Source organism: Berghia stephanieae, chromosome 7 (genome assembly GCF_034508935.2).
Source record: "Berghia stephanieae isolate SIO BIC M18660-M18661 chromosome 7, UCSD_Bste_1.3, whole genome shotgun sequence".
NCBI lineage: Eukaryota > Metazoa > Mollusca > Gastropoda > Nudibranchia > Aeolidiidae > Berghia > Berghia stephanieae.
The window spans coordinates 45,950,891-45,968,505 of NC_088366.1; the positions used below are offsets into that span (position 1 = coordinate 45,950,891).

The following is a 17,615-nucleotide window of genomic DNA, read 5'->3' on the forward strand; positions in this document are numbered from 1 at the left end:
AAAAAATTGTGTTTTTGTGTTGTTTTTTTCTTTCGCAATGACAAAATGTGTGTAAAACAAAAATGTGATACTACTTAAGATTTTGTTTTCTAAATTTATATTTTTTTGAAACATATTATCTATTCTGAATTCGAATGTGTCAAAAACTCTGACCCAATGACTGACTCAATGTTCTCCTAGTGGGAATAAGCAGAAGTCGTGACATCACACCTTCCTTTCTTCCAGTTCAAAACTCCTTGGAAGTGTGTAACCAGTCCTTTACATATTGAATCATGATGTGGCAATACTGCAGACCTGCCTAGTACTACGAAAAATTTGTAGAATTACGAATTTTTGGCTCCAGTGACAGAGCTGCATAGACATTTTTGATTCAATAAATTTTGTTGAAAAGGAAAGTTTGGTGGCTTGGAAACTGTATTTAGGACTTCGGTACATTTGTGATCATTCTGGTGGCAAATACGTAATTGATTAGTTATGCTATTTATAGTGACCCTTTCATTGTTTTCCTTGGAAATTACGAATTTCTGAAATTTCAAATAAGCAGCTCTGATACTGTTTTAATAGAAGGATGTATAGGCAGGTTCTTATTATTAAGGGGCGTAAAAGAGCGGCCAGAAGATCAGTTGCACAATGTATGTATCCAGCATTCATCGAGAAGACTGGGTTCTCAGTTCCAAGGACTGGATGGGATTCCTGACCTCCCATAGTGGGCAGGGTGGTACGTACTGTGTCTTCTATACCCCTATATCTGGATGGGGTTCCTGACCTCCCATAGTGGGCAGGTGTCTTCTATCCCCCTCTATTTGGGTGGGGTTCCTGACCTCCCATAGTGGGCAGGGTGGTACATACTGTGTCTTCTATCCCCTTATATCTGTTTTGCAACTTGCTTTCTGTTTTTGTCTTTGAATTGAGATTACTTGATTTTTGGGGGTTTTTTTAACATATGATTTGTAAACATTTGAGTGTATTCCTCTTAGTGGGATCTTGTGTTGGTGTCTGGATGAGACTTTTAGGTGACCTCAAACTAAGTACTTTGATAGTGTGCTCTTGGGATCTACATCTGTTCCCTATTTGTTCCCAATTCCCCTTTGTCTTACCTTTTCTTGTGTGCTTTAATTGTAATTCTAGAACTTTTCACTATCCCATTTTTTTTCCTTTTTACTGGCGCTGATATGACCTTTATGTGTTGCAAGCGCCGTAAAACGATTAAAAGCATAAAACACTTCCAGGGAGATTGGAACCAGTATTTTGAGATGACAATTTAGTTTCCCTATTGTCAACAGTAGTTGTATAAAGTATGTTGTCAGATTTTTGACCAATGGGCTTTCCCCACAGTGTAAACAGGGTTTTCAAAACTTATGTGACGCCATTTTTTAATGTATTCGATCTCTTTTGTGTGTGTTTTGCTGACTCAGCACCACAGTGTCTCGTCCTGTCACGAAAGTCGAGCTGGTCACTGGCCAGATAGGTGACAATGAACATGGAAATGTCTGGTCTCATGGCTTGGCTAAGGCAAAAAAGGCTTGGCTAAAACACTCTTTACTCAAATCAACTTCAGTTAGAGTGAGTACCTGGTAAAAGGCAGTACAGATGTTGTAAGAGTGCCAGTACAAAAAGGATGCTTAACAGTGACTGGTACTGTATGAAATGGAAATATGATTTGAATGAATTTCTTGGTTTATTGGCAGTACAGATATTGTAAGAGTGTCAATACAAAAAAGGATGCTTAACAGGCGATTGGTACTGTATGAAATGGAAATATGGTTCCATATGGCCTGTTTGGGGAATAAATGATACATTGGCATTGGAGCTGATTGGTTTATAAGAAACTTTGGCATTGTACCTGATTGGAATTTGGCTTGGTCATTAAAAATTTTTTTTTTCGAATTGAAGACATGAGTTGATGGCCAATTCTGGGATAGCCCATGTTGTCCTAGAACTGTCTATTTGTTGTCTACATTGGTAGACCATTCAGTTGAGTTATGTTGTTATTATCGTTATTATTGTTATCATTATTATTATTATTATTATTATTATTGTTGTTATTGATATTATTATTATTGTTATTATTATTATTAGTTGCATCCAGAAAGGACCTATAAATAACTGGCGTGTAATCATAGATTGAAGAGCGGGTGGTTGGATGGGAGCATCACCCTTGAATCATATACCTATGATGTTCGCATGGGTATACGATCCGATAGTGATGTCGTTTCTTCTTCTCTTTACTAGCCTATCCTGTTTCTTTGGTTTGTGATTGTATTTTTGACAGGGGATATTTTTTTTTCTGTAAATCTTCTGCCTGTTTGTTCTTGGTTATTTATAATTTAGCTTATGATATCTTTAGGTTATGATTTTGATTTACATTTGTACTATTTTTGTTAGATTGCTTGTTTTTTGTTTCAGCGGTCTCTCATATAACCTCAATTGTGTTGGAAGAGACCTAAAGCAACAAACAAACAAAAAAAAAAAAAATAGATTGAAGAATGGAAGTGTGTTTGTCTTGTCCCCTGGATGACAGCATACACACTAACTTGAAGATTGCTTTGTTGTAACTCTTATTTGTTATATATATATCGATATTGGTCATCGGTGTGTGTGTGTGTGTGTGTGTGTGTGTGAGAGAGGAGAAAGGGATAGAGAGGGGAGAGAGAGAATATATATATATATATATTTTTCTGTACATTACTGACCTGGCATTTCTACCATCTGCTAAATCAATGACGAATGTTTATTATTATTATTATTATTATTATTATTATTATTATTATTATTATTATTATTATTATTTATTATTATATTATTATTATTATTATTATTATTATTATTATATTATTATTATTATTATTATTATTATTATTATATTATCATCATTATTATATTATTATTATTGAACGTATTGATGTTATTACCATTCGTGTATTATTGTGTGGTGTATCAGTTTATTTTTGGTTCCATTTACCTTTTTTTTTTCCACTTTCATGTATGTTGGCATCAAATTGTTGATTTATTGGCGAAAGCCTAATATTGAATAAACTTGAAACTTGTTTATATTTCCTATCCCCCCCCCCCCCCCCCCCCCCCCCCCCCCGAATGACCAGTAATTTACTTACTTACCAAATGCTTTGCGTTCACCACACCTTGTTTGTATCAGATGTACTGTTGTCTGGATAGAGCAAATCCATGGTCACAAAATCCACCCAAAACCATCATTTATTACAAGCCATATCATATTCATATTCTTGATTGTCATTTTCAATTATGGTTTTTATTTGTTTATGCATTTTCATTTTTGTTTTGTTTTTTATTTCCTTTAAGTGATTTTTTTTTCAAATTCAAGTCTTTCACTGCATTCCATATCACAAACAAGGTTTTTTTTTGGTGTTTTTTAAAAATTTATTTATTTGTTTTGTTTATTTTTTAGGGGATTTTTTGCATGTTAAATTTTGCATTAATTATTTACAACGGTTTTATCCCCTGTTTTACCAGTGGCTATTAAGATAATGCCACAGTAGAAGAAAAGCGACTTACGGTTTTCTTTTTTTGTTTATATTTAGTTTTGTGTTGGTTTATTTTTTTCCTGACGATTTTATCAGTTGTAACACAACACATTATATTTGTGATAAATTATTTATTTCATATAAAGCTTAAAACACATTGCACACGATAACAGTTTGAAGGAAAACAAAATGACACAGATTGTTTTTGATTTGTTTTTACCATTGAAAAACCATTTTACCGACCAAACAGATGTCTCTTCATTTCGAATGTCTTTCCATTAAATGTTTTTTTTTTAAACTTGAGCTTTTATATCGCGCAATATTCACATAATGTGCTCAAAGCGCTTTACAAAACAGTTCTGGTTTGATTATATGTGACCCTTTGTCTCTAAATGGGTTTATTATGTCAGGGTGACCCAGATACCAGAAAGAAAAAAATTTAAAAATTACGCCCTTTTGTAAAAGCACCGTAAGATACGTCGCCTAGGCATTCCATGAAGGAATATAGATAATCCATCAAACAAGATATCTGATGTCAACAGGAATCACCCATGTTGTCCAAGTGAGCAAAATCTTGCCCAAGGAAAAAAATGACAGTGCATGAAGCGGGGCTTGAGCCTGGGACCTTCCAGATCACAGTGCAATGCCTTAACCACTTGGCCACTTCGCCCCTCCAGATGCCAGAGAGTAATTTTTAATTTTAAAGTTAAAATGACCTGAAATTTTAAACATTTCGGTGTTGTCGCGTTGAGTTCGAGACACTTTGTCTGTTGACCTCAATCATGGAACAAATGTGTGGCTATGTGGTCTTGTGGTATGACACTCGCTTCGGATTGGAAGGTCCTGGGTTCGAGCCTCACTCGGTACATAGTTGAGTCCTTGGAAAAGGCTCTTTATTCACATTCTCTCACCGTACTCAGGTGTACAATGATTACCTGGCCATTAACAGTGTTGTCTCTGTTGCAAAAAATTGTAATTTCGCCTAACAGGTGTCATGTCTTGTTCTACATGTTACGTGTTGCTGTTGGTCAGGGACCCTTAGTTAAGCGCTTTGAGCACGTTTAGTGGATATTGCGCTATGTACAAGCTCAATTTCTTAAAAATACATCAACAAACGTGTCATATTTTTGTTCACAAATACAATTGTGGCCATCTACTGACTACTGTCCTCACATGAGACCAACTTGAGGGAAATGGGTTCATTTCTTTTTTTTTTCCTTTTTTTTTCTTTTACTTTTACATTGAAATTTCTCTCAAGTGAAGAAAAATTGACTGGGCACAATATGATTGGGCTAAAATTCAAATTCAAACAGTTAGAAATGTGTAGATTATTATGCGTAGAATTGTCACGTGACGTGCATACTGTAAGATAGAACGTTGGAATGTGCTTATATATATTTTACAAATGCTGCTTTTTATTGACGATTGACTTAAATTCTACAATATAATTTGACTTTAAAATTGAGAATGCCTTGAACTGCTGGAGACTACCAACCAACCAACCATTTTTATATTATCTTGTCTTATCCCCCCCCCCCCCCCTTTCCCCCAACCCCCATCCCCTCTCCCTTACTCCTTGCGTTTATAGATTTCTCCAAGGAAATTGTGAACGTGTTGGAACTAGAATTATTGATGTCATGTTTTAGATGCCATGTTGTATTATATAAGCCTATACATATATATATATAATAATAATATTTATATGTAGGGCAAATTTGAACGAGAAGCTCAGATATTTTATTTTAAAGCTCCTACGGATAATCCTTTATATTTGATAAATATGTTATGTGTAGAAGGAACAGCTACATGTACTTACATTGGCACGGAAAGTGATTGAAAATTGGTTCTTTTAGATCATGCCAATAAAATGGATGCTTTCTTTGTACTTTGTTTTTTTTTTAATTTTTTTTTTTTTTTTTTTTGTTGTTGATTATTTATTGTTTATTTGGTGCCACCAACCCATGTTACATACTCTTCATGTTTTGTTCTCAAGATTGTTCTAATGGCATGATATGTGTGTGCCTCTATGTATTGTGTTCTAATGACATGATATTTGTGTGCCTCTATGTATTGTGTTCTAATGGCATGATATGTGTGTGCCTCTATGTATTGTGTTCTAATGGCATGATATGTGTGTGCCTCTATGTATTGTGTTCTAATGACATGATATGTGTGTGCCTCTATGTATTGTGTTCTAGTGACACGATTGTGTGTGCCTCTATGTATTGTGTTCTAATGACATGATATGTGTGTGCCTATATGTATTGTGTTCTAATGGCATGATATGTGTTTGCCTCTATGTATTGTGTTCTAATGACATGATATGTGTGTGCCTCTGTGTATTTTGTTCTAGTGACACGATATGTGTGTGCCTCTATGTATTGTGTTCTAATGACATGATATGTGTGTGCCTCTATGTATTGTGTTCTAATGACATGATATGTGTGTGCCTCTATGTATTGTGTTCTAGTGACACGATTGTGTGTGCTTCTATATATTGTGTTCTTATGACATGATATGTGTGTGCCTCTGTGTATTTTGTTCTAGTGACACGATTGTGTGTGCTTCTATGTATTGTGTTCTAATGACATGATATGTGTGTGCCTCTGTGTATTTTGTTCTAGTGACACGATTGTGTGTGCTTCTATGTATTTTGTTCTAGTGACATGATATGTGTGTGCCTCTGTGTATTTTGTTCTAGTGACACGATTGTGTGTGCTTCTGTATTGTCTAGAATGATATTGTTCTAGTGACTCGATTTTGTTCTAGTGACACGATTGTGTGCTTCTATGTATTGTGTTCTAATGACATGATATGTGTGTGCCTCTATGTATTGTGTTCTAATGGCATGATATGTGTGTGCCTCTTTGTATTTTGTTCTAGTGACACGATTGTGTGTGCCTCTATGTATTGTGTTCTAATGACATGATATTTGTGTGCCTCTATGTATTGTGTTCTAATGACATGATATGTGTGTGCCTCTATGTATTTTGTTCTAGTGACACGATTGTGTGTGCTTCTATGTATTGTGTTCCATTGTGATGACATGATTTGTGCCTCTTGAGTATTATTAAATTGTTTACAGAACCCATAATATAATGTTAAATTATTGTATGTTCATCCACCACCACCCCTCCCCTCTCCCACACATACTGCCATAGACATTTTGTTCATGACATTCATCAAAATTAACTCACTCAACCCTATCACCGACTATATCCGTAGTTTACATGGGTTACTTTCACCCCATGCCTATTTATTACATTTTCTGAGACAAATTATAGGCGTAGTATCAAAGTTAATGTTTTTAAGTTTTTACGTTTTAATGATAGTTGAATAAAAGCATCTATGTACATGCTCATTTTAATACATTTTTTCCAATTTTGAAAAGTAGCAAAAATCTCTAGGATTGAGTGAGTTAAACGTCTTGTGTCTCTTTGATTTGATTTTGGTGTTTTCGTGTGATTTGAACGAATTCCTTTTAATTCAATCTTGTGTCTGTGTCTGGATGGGACTTTTAGGGGCAGCGTGGCTCCAGCAGAATGCTCTTTGCTTTGTACTAGAAAGGTACCGAGTGCGACTACCCGCAGCGCCATGTGGCATTGACCAAGTAACCCCATCTTAGCTCATTTTGCGGCGCTGCACCGCGGCAGACGCCAGGATAATTCCAGTCTTTCCTTGGAACAGACCTTTAAGACAAATTTCCCCTTGGGGAGGAATAAAGGGAATTTTCATTTTTTTTAAATTAATTCCCTTGGTACTATTATCATTGTCTTTGTACGTCAGGTGGAAATGTGTTAATATGTAACCCATTGCGTCTGACTGGTATTGTGTCAGGATGAGGCAGATGAAGAAAATGGAGTCAAAATACTCACAGGTACCTCATTTAGCTTCTTGCTGGTTGGGTTTTTGATAGATTAAAAAAAATGTTTTGTCTTGCTTTTTTTTTTCTTTTCTTTTTTAGTTGCTTTGTTTTTCTGTATTTCTTTTTTTTTTTTAAATTAATGTTTTACTCACTCTAATTGTATAGGTTACGTTTTAAATAAAATGTTCAGCATAAGTTCATCTGGACATATTACTGTTTTGTTGGTGACATGTGTATGTGATGTCATATGATATGTGTGATGCTATTGGTTACTGGTGACATATGTGTATGTGATGTCATATGATATGTGTGATGTTATTGGTTACTGGTGACATATGTGTATGTGATGTCATATGATATGTGTGATGTTATTGGTTACTGGTGACATATGTGTATGTGATGTCATATGATATGTGTGATGTTATTGGTTACTGGTGACATATGTGTATATGATGTCATATATATGTGATGCTATTGGTTACTAGTGACATATGTGTATGTGATGTCATATGATATGTGTGATGCTATTGGTTACTGCCCGATGATTATTATTATTATGAATATGCAATTAATGATAAATGTTTCCTGAAATAAATTTTGATTTAAAATTTGATACTATTTCGTTTTCATTAATTGTATCTTTAAATCTGTAAGTTTTCGATAGTCCTGGGTGGGGTTTCTTATCTCCCATAGCTGGGTGGGGTTCCTGACCTCCCATAGTGGGCAGGGGGTACATACTTTGTCTTCTATCCCCTTATATCTGTTTTCCAACATGCTTTCTGTCTTTGTCTTGGAATGAGATTACTTAGTTTTGTCCTGGCCCTGACCGGATTCCTAGCTGGGAGGGAAACAGTCAAATGCATAGTTATGGTTTTGGGAGATGATATTTTTTTCCTTGTAAATCATCTCTCTGTTATGTATTATTATATTGGTTATTTTGAATGTATAATGTAAGCATTTGAGTGTATTCCTCTTTGTTGGATTTTGTGCTTGTGTCCGGACTTATAGGTGATCTCAAACTAAGTACATTGGTAGTATGCTCTTGGAATCTACATCTGATCCTTATTTGTTCTCAGTTCCCCTATGTCTTACTTTTTCTTGGGTGCTTTAATTGTAATTCTAGAACTTTTTACTATCCCATTTTCTTCCTTTTTACTGGCGCTGGTATAACCTAAATGTGTTGCAAGCGCCGTAAAACCCTTAAAAAACAAACAAAAACAATACGACTTCTATCACCCCGTACCTGTTTTCCAACTTGCTTTCTGTCTGGGTGAGTTCCTTACCTCCCATAGTGCCCAGGGAGGAACTTGCTGTCTCTTCTATCCCTCTGTATTGGTTTTCCAATTGCTTTCTGCCTTAGTCTTGGAATGAGATTACTAAGTTCTGTCCTAACTCTAGCCGGAGTCCTTGGCTGGGAGGGAAACAGTCGATTGTATAGTTATAGTTTTGGGAGATTATATTTTTTTCCTTGTAAATCATCTCTCTATTATGTAGTTATTTGTTTTATTTTTATAAATAGTCAAAAGAGAGAGGGACTTGTTTACTTTGATCTATCTATCTTCACATATATATCTATTTATCTATCTATACATCGGTCAATCTAAGCCCCTCTCCCACGCTGATTCTTGGTGACATGTGTCCAATTAAGTTTACAATCCCTGAAATGACAGCGGTTAACACAGTTTTGATTTTATAACACCAGTAATCGACCTTACGCATATTAATGAGGAGACTCAAAGAGTGGGACTCGCCTCTTTGAACCTGCTTTTCGGACTTGCTTGGGGGCAGCGGCCTGGCTCAGCTGTACGGTCTTTGCTTCGTACCCGAAAGGTAGGTACCATAGATAACACGTCTGTGGTAGGTACCACGGACTACCGCAGACCGGACAACAGCCACTTTGTCATTTTATCAGCTAATTGTTTTTGTTTTTGTTTTTAAGGGTTTTACGGCGCTTGCAACACATTTAGGTTATATCAGCGCCAGTAAAAAGGAAGAAAATGGGATAGTAAAAAGTTCTAGAATTACAATTGAAGCATCCAAGAGAAAGTAAGACATAGGGGAACTGGAACAAATAGGGATCAGATGTAGATTCCAAGAGCATACCACCAATGTACTTAGTTTGAGATCACCTATAAGTCTCATCCGGACACAAGAACAAAATCCAACAAAGAGGAACACACTCAAATGCTTACATTATACATTAAAAATAACAAATATACTAATACATAACAGAGAGATGATTTACAAGGAAAAAAATATCATCTCCCAAAACAATAACTATGCATTCGACTGTTTCCCTCCCAGCCAGGACTCCAACCAGGGCCAGGAAAAAAAACTAAGTAATCTCATTCCAAGACAAAGAAAGAAAGCATGTTGGAAAACAGATATAAGGGGATAGAAGACACAGTGTGTACCTCCCTGCCCGCTATGGGAGGTCAGGATCCCCACCCAGTATCAGCTAATTGGGAGGGGCATAGAAATTATGGTCAATTTCAATTGGTTGATTGAAGAGTGTGTATAGAGAGATTATTTGTCAGGGATGGGGATGGGTGGGATTAAAATGCTTGAAACGAAGATGATGGGGGTGGGGGGGGGGGGGTGGGGGGGGGTGCGGATAGAAAAGGTACTAGCCATTCAGATTTAATCTTACTTTTCATTGTTTATTGTTTCTTTTATTAACGCAGAGCCTATACCCGAATCACATTGATAGTGTGCTCATGGAATCTACCTTAATTTGTTCCCTATTTGAACCAATTCCCTTTGTCTTACTCTTTCTTGCGTTCTTTAATTGTAAATATACAATATTTCTTAAAACAATGAAAATATTCATCCAAGTTATCCCATTTGGGATTTTTTTTCTTCTTGTATTTGTTTTTTTTTTTTTTTTGTTTGTTGTTTGTTTATTTACAAATATAAACACACTTTCAGTGAATGGTCGTGTGTTTTCAGTTTTGAACATATCTCTCAAAAATTATAAAGGAATATATATTGCATAATTATTATTGAGAATTTTCATATTTTCACCATACTCAATGCTTCATTTATTCCACATGGAACGACATTTAAGTTTCATATAATGCATATCTTTTGTAATGTGTCCGTTTTATAATGGCATTCTTGAATTATATGTCACTGCCATGATGATGATGATGATGATGATGATGATGATGATCATCATCATCATCATCATCATCATCATCATCATCATCATCATCATCATCATCATCATCATCATCATTTTATATTGGCATCAATGTGAATCAAAATGAATTTCCATTTATTTGAACAATAAAGTTCTATTATATATTATTATTATTATTATTATTATTATTATTATTATTATTATTATTATTATTATTATTATTATTATTATTATTATTATTATTATTATTATTATTTATCAAGGTACCCATTCTTCCCTGTCGAATGCCTTAGATAGTTGTAGAAGTAGTAGTAGTAGTTTTATAGTATCCATCAATGCCTATCGCCTGTTATTTATTCACACTTACAACGGTTGGGGTTAATTTGTTAAAATGCGTTATAAAAAGACACTATCTTTGTGAGTTCCCAATCATTGTCACTCTCTCTCTCTCTCTCTCTCTCTCTCTCTCTCTCTCTCTCTCTCTCTCTCTCTCTCTCTCTCTCTCTCTCTCTCTCTCTCTCTCTCTCTCTCTCTCTCTCTCAGGTAGTATTAAGTGTGGCCAACGACAGAGTGAGTGACAATGATTGGGAACTCACAAAGATAATGTCTTTTTATAATGCATTTGAACAAATTAACCCCAACCGTCGTCAGTGTGAATAAGTACCTGGCGATAGACATTGATGGATACTGTAAAAGTATAAGAGCAAATAATTCTGCTTTCTTGGTGACTTGTACGGCATGAAATGAAAATGTTGTTCTATACTGTCAGTGTTACTACTACTGCTGCTGCTGTTGCTACTACTACTACTACTACTACTATTACTACTACTACTACTACTACTACTACTACTACTACTACTACTACTACTACAATACTGGTAGTAGTAGTAGTAGTAGTGGTAGTAGTAGTAGTAGTAGTAGTAGTAGTAGTAGTAGTAGTAGTAGTAGTAGTAGTAGTAGTAGTAGTAGTAGTAGTAGTAGTAGTAGTAGTAGTAGTAGTAGTAGTAGTAGTAGTAGTAGTAGTAGTATTAACAGTAGTAGTCGTAGTTAGTATTAACAGTAGTAGAAGAGTAGTGGGAGTTAGTATTAACAGTAGTAGTAGTTATTATCATTATTATTATTATTATTATTATTATTATTATTATTATTATTATTATTATTATTATTATTATTATTATTATTATTATTATTATTATTATCAGTAGTAGTAGTAGTAGTAGTAGTAGTAGTAGTAGTAGTAGTAGTAGTAGTAGTAGTAGTAGTTAGATTTATCACAACACAATACCGGATAATACCGGATTGTAGCTTTAAGTCAAATATTGACATAATTATGGTCGTCCGCGTCTTAACGTGAATCTCCCTGTCACAAATGAAACCAATGTTGAGTTTGTCATTGACTGAAACCGCTTCCATCCATCTTCATTTCCAGCATTTTGATCCCACCATCTCTGTCAAATACCCTCTCTCTACGCACTCTTCAATCAACTAATTAAATGATCCATTTTTATGACCCTCCCAATTAGCTGGGGGGAAAATGACATGTCATATTGTCCAGCAGTCGAGAATCGGCATAATAACAGTAGATAAAATATGCTCCTCTGATTCTTGATGAATTCTGTGGAGATGATCAATATTTCTTTTTGATGTTACACAACTATCAACCGACATTTGACATATTAATGAGAAGACACAAAGAATGAATCTTACCTCGTTGAACTTGCTGATCAGTCTCTCTAACTGTTGATGACACATACCTAGCATTAGTAGAAACTGTGTTTGAAATGTGAAGAACGTGCGAAATTGATCTAACAATGTAGACAGGTCTGTGTCATGTGATAAAAGAGGACAAGAGAACACCCCATCCCCCCTCTCTCTCTCTCTCTCTCTCTCTCTCTCTCTCTCTCTCTCTCTCTCTCTCTCTCTCTCCTCTCTCTCTCTCTCTCTCTCTCTCTCTTTCTTTCTTTCTCTTATCGTTGTCGTCGTCGTCGTAGTAGTAGTAGAAGTATTAGTAGTAGATTACAACAAGAGATGAAGTGAGTAGGAAAGTGCCAGAAGACAATAGAGAATTAAAAATTCGCGGCGGGATGGGGGTTTGAGCCCGCGACCTTACTGGCACGACCTCCGCCTGGTCGGGGAGAGCTCTAATAATGACCTGAGTTAGAGACGATCTTTTTTGGGATCGTGGATAGCTCATACGGTAGAGTCACGCTCTCCCCGGCCAGGCGGAGTGTCGTACCAGTAAGGTCGCGGGTTCAAACCCCCATCACCGCCGCGAAATGTTTATTCTCTATTGTCTTCTGGCACTTTCCTACTCACTTCATCTCTTTTTGCTATCAACATTAGTGCCTGCTCTTTTCTGTATTATTATTATTATTATTATTATTATTATTATTATTATTATTATTATTATTATTATTATTATATTATTATTATTATTATTATTATCATTATTATTATTATAGTAGTAGTAGTAGTAGTAGTAGTAGTAGTAGTAGTAGTAGTAGTAGTAGTAGTAGTAGTAGTAGTAGTAGTAGTAGTAGTAGTAGTAGTAGTAGTAGTAGAAATGATAGTAGTAGTAGTAGTAGTAGTAGTAGTAGTAGTAGTAGTAGTAGTAGTAGTAGTAGTAGTAGTAGTAGTAGTAGTAGTACTGGTAGTAGTAGTAGTAGTACATAATAGTAGAAGTACAATAGCTTGATAAACGAATGGATTGATCGCCAGGTTATCGACCATGAAGTTCGCACACTTTCACCACACCCTCACTGCATTTTGTTTATATTTATTTTTATGACATTTTTGCGGATAAAGCGTCTGTTCTGTCCCCGAAATGCCAATACTTACTGTTTTCTCAAGTATTTGTACGTTGCCAGTCATCAGGCAACCCCATATATCGTCGATCTCTTTCTATTCTTGATTCATCAGATTATTGCTTACATCTTAAACAAGATGGCGGCGATTAGCCAATAAAAAGCGGCTGTTGTCATGTCTGACCTAGTCTGTGGGCTGGACAGGCAAAATGGGCATCTCAGGTTGGACAGGCACACTGGTCATCAGAGGTTTGACAGACACACTGGTCATCCGATATTTGACAGGCACACTGGTCATCTGAGGTTTGACAGGCACACAGGACATCTCGGGCTGGACAGGCACACTGGGCATCTCGGGTTGTATTATCGCTTAACACGGGGCATGTCTCGTTCTACATGTTATGTGTTGCTATTGTTTGTTTTTTCAAATATTGGGAAGTCCCAGGTTTGAGAGGTTTTGCCAAGATGAAGGTTAATTTAATCGATCAATGTTCGAAAAACGACTTTTCTGGCCAAATTTATAAATACGCGATTGTTTCCATAATATGACAATCTAACGGTAGTCAGGGAATGAGGCAAATGTTTGGAATAGGTTTCAACACTCTTGACGCCACTTCCCTCGTAATGACGCATAGTAACTGGTTCTAAACTATCGGAACAATGGCGGACGCCATTACCTCCATCACCGCCCTTATGAAATACGTCTCCGATGACCATAAAAGTGTATCCAGAGGAGAAAAACATTATAAATCTGATCATGTTTTTACTTTTATACATTCTGATCACATGACGTGTGAAAAAATTCTAGCCAACATGAAGAATATAAAAAGTACCGATTTTCTTTGTTTGCTGATCGCTGGTCGGACGTGACATCAGACTAAATTGAATCCTATTCATAACACACAAGTCAATCTATTGCACACATTTTTTGAAGTGGAAGAAAAGGTAAATAGTTTGTTTTTCAAAACACGCGTGGACACGGTGGCTGGATTGATTTTAACGATTTCTGACTTCAAAAAGCCTAATTTTGGTGGTATATTCTGAGGGCGTTTTCCTCTGTCAGCGTGTACTATACATACGTCAACAATCTTAACGGTACGGCGATTATCAGCTCACAACTTTGACATGTATCGCGACAACTTTTGACCATCATCATCATCATCATCATCATCATCATCATCATCATCATCATCATCATCATCATCATCATCATCATCATCATTGTCGTCGGCATTGTAATATAACTTGCATCGACTGTACATATATATGTTATATTGCATTTTATTTTATTTGTTTTCCACGTTAATTTCTTTATTGTTGTGCTGGCGGGTTTGTACCCGAAACGTCCATTGTCTGTATCGTTCCCATTCGAAGCCTCTCCATGATCACTCGTTCATTTCAACATTTAAAGACATTTCTGAAATACTTCTGGCACTCTTCCGTCTCTGCTAAATCTCTGCTAAGTCGACCTTTGACAACTTTTGTGCGATTTCAATCCAATTCTGATTGTGCAACATCGAGCTGAAAACTTTGAAATTCGTCATTGGTTATCGACAGGTATCCTTTCACACATGAGTTATGTGGAAAGTACTGATTGATCAAAAGACAGCGCCGGGTAAAAGTTGTCATTATTTTCCATCATGTACATCACAGACCACACCCAATATCTCCTAGATTTCATTTTAAAGCGTGACTTCAAAATATCGAATAAGATCGTCAAGAAAGCACGATATTGTTGTGATCTATATGAGTAACTAATTATAAAAGTCATGAGTGAAGCAATCTACAGTGCTACATTATTGAAAAGCTGGGTGTGTCTATTTGCATGAGAGCCTTCGTTGAATACATGTCTTATTCCATGTTCAAAAGTAAGAGACTGTCGTTTTGTTTGTTTACTTTCAAGTTTGGATATTTTCTTATCCTCTAAAATTGGACACAACTGTCTTTTCATCCCCACATTGCGGTGTGTATACATATTTTATTGTTATTTTTTTTTTTTTTGGTAGTTGTTCTCCTCCTCCTCCTCCTCCTCCTCCTCCTCCTCCTCCTCCTCCTCCTCCTCCTCCCCCTCCTCCTCTCTCCTCCTCTTCCTCCTCCTCCTCCTCCTCCTCCTCTCCTCCTCCTCCTCCTCCTCCTCCTCCTCCTTCCTTCTCTCTCTCTCTCTTCTTCTTCTTCTTCTTCTTCTTCTTCTTCTTCTTCTTCTCATCATTATCGGATTATATTATTATTAATTTTATTATTATTATTATTATTATTATTATTATTATTATTATTATTATTATTATTATTATTATTATTTTATTATTATTATTATTATTATTATTATTATTATTTTATTATTATTATTATTATTATTTTATTTATTATTATTATATTATTATTATTATTATTATTATTATTATTATTATTATTATTATTATTATTATTATTATTATTATTATTATTATTATTATTATTATTATTATTATTATTATTATTATTATTATTATTATATTATTATTATTATTATTATTATATTATTATTATTATTATTATTATTATTATTATTATTATTATTATTATTATTATTATTGTTATTATTATTATTATTACTAGTAAAAAGCCCGCAATTTCGCGGGGAAATAACTATTTTCATTCGATATTGTACCCACCATCATTTAGTGAGGGCAGATTGGTAAGCAAGGTTGTCTGTGTAAATTGGTACATCCTCTGTTGATTTTTCTGTGTGACCCAACATGAAGTGTAAGCCGCTATAGCTTCTGACCTGTGACACGGCAACATACAGTTGTCCGTGTGTGAAAACAGGTTGTGGTAAGAAAATCAACTGCGATAATAAACCTCAAGTAGCAGACGTGAGCAGAGTTGAAAGACGATCCTGGGATCGAGAACTTACAGTACTCTGGTGATCATGTTTGTTGGCGTTTTTATGCATCTCCGTTGGCGGTGTTGGTTGATTTATGAAAATGTTGCTGCTTGAAGCTCGAAGGAAAAAATAACGATAAGTGTTGAATGTTAAGCCTAATTTTTATAGACGAAGACATACCGTGGACGTTTTTGATTCCCCCTTTATCAACAAAACACGACGAATAAGACACTAAGGACGAATGAGAGATGTGTAGTGTGAATGGCGTAGATAAGGTAAATAGATGTAAACAATGATGCGACAGGAAGTTTTTGAACAACAACAACAACAACAACAACAAAAAAGAAGAAGAAGAAGAAGAAGAAGAAGAAGAAGAAGAAAAGAAAAAAAAACCCAAATAAAATGATAAAGATGCGGTATACGAATACACAGATGATAATGATAAAATATTATAAAATGATAACAATCGAAGTGTACATATAAATGCATGTCGATAACACAATGAATGGTACCGATGTTTTTTTTTTTTAATACAATAGATAAAAATAATAATAATAATAATAATAATATAATAATAATAATAATAATAATAATAATAATAATAATAATAATAATAATAATAATAATATAATGATAATAATAATAATAATAATAATAATAATAATAATAATAATAATAATAATAATAATAATAGATCTTTATTGTCCATAAATATGGCAATTTGTCATTTAGTTACACTTGTTATAACGTTAAACGATAACTGTAACATTGAACAGATATTTCACTCCTACTTATTTTCTCTCTCTCTCTCTCTCTCTCTCTCTCTCTCTTCTCTCTCTCTCTCTCTCTCTCATTCTCTCTCTCTCTCTTTCTCTCTCTCTCTCTCTCTCTTCCTCTCTTTCTTTCACACGTGCGATATACACAACATAAACATATTCCTTTCGTTTTCAATTTGTTACGATTGTGGCAATTCGACACCAAAAATTATCATCATTATCAATTGGTCAGTTAATCTTACATTAAATAAATTAATCAGTTAATCAGTCAAGAATCAATCCTTGGTTTTTCTGCACCATATGAAATATTCAAAATTTTTATTGCTGATGGAACGAACGTTGATTTATACTTGTTAGTTCTACATTTAATCTGACAAAACCTTCTCCCAGATGGTAAAAGACTAAATTCATGGTATAAAATATGTTTTTTATTGTTGGTAATTGAGAATGCTTTCCTTTCTATTGCTTTTCCATGAATTCTTTCTACTCCATCAAGAGGATGGTTTATTATTTTTGATGCCTCTTTGACAATAATAATAATAATAATAATAATAATAATAATAATAATAATGATAATAATAATAATAATGATAATAATAATAATAATACTATTAATAATAATACTAATAATAATAATAATAATAATAATAATAATAATAATAATA

General features: G+C 34.7%; 1 protein-coding gene across 2 annotated transcripts in view; it reads left to right on the forward strand.

Annotated features, from left to right (window-relative positions):
* Positions 1-15,086: 15,086 nt before the first annotated feature.
* Positions 15,087-17,615, forward strand: part of LOC144977359 (uncharacterized) — an 11,288-nt gene continuing 8,759 nt past the window's right edge. The window contains exon 1 of one of the 2 annotated variants that reach the window (XM_078922472.1): positions 15,087-15,274. The gene's annotated coding sequence lies outside the window, so the exon portion shown is untranslated. The remainder of the gene's footprint in view (positions 15,275-17,615) is intronic. The other variant, XM_078922473.1, reaches the window with a different exon arrangement.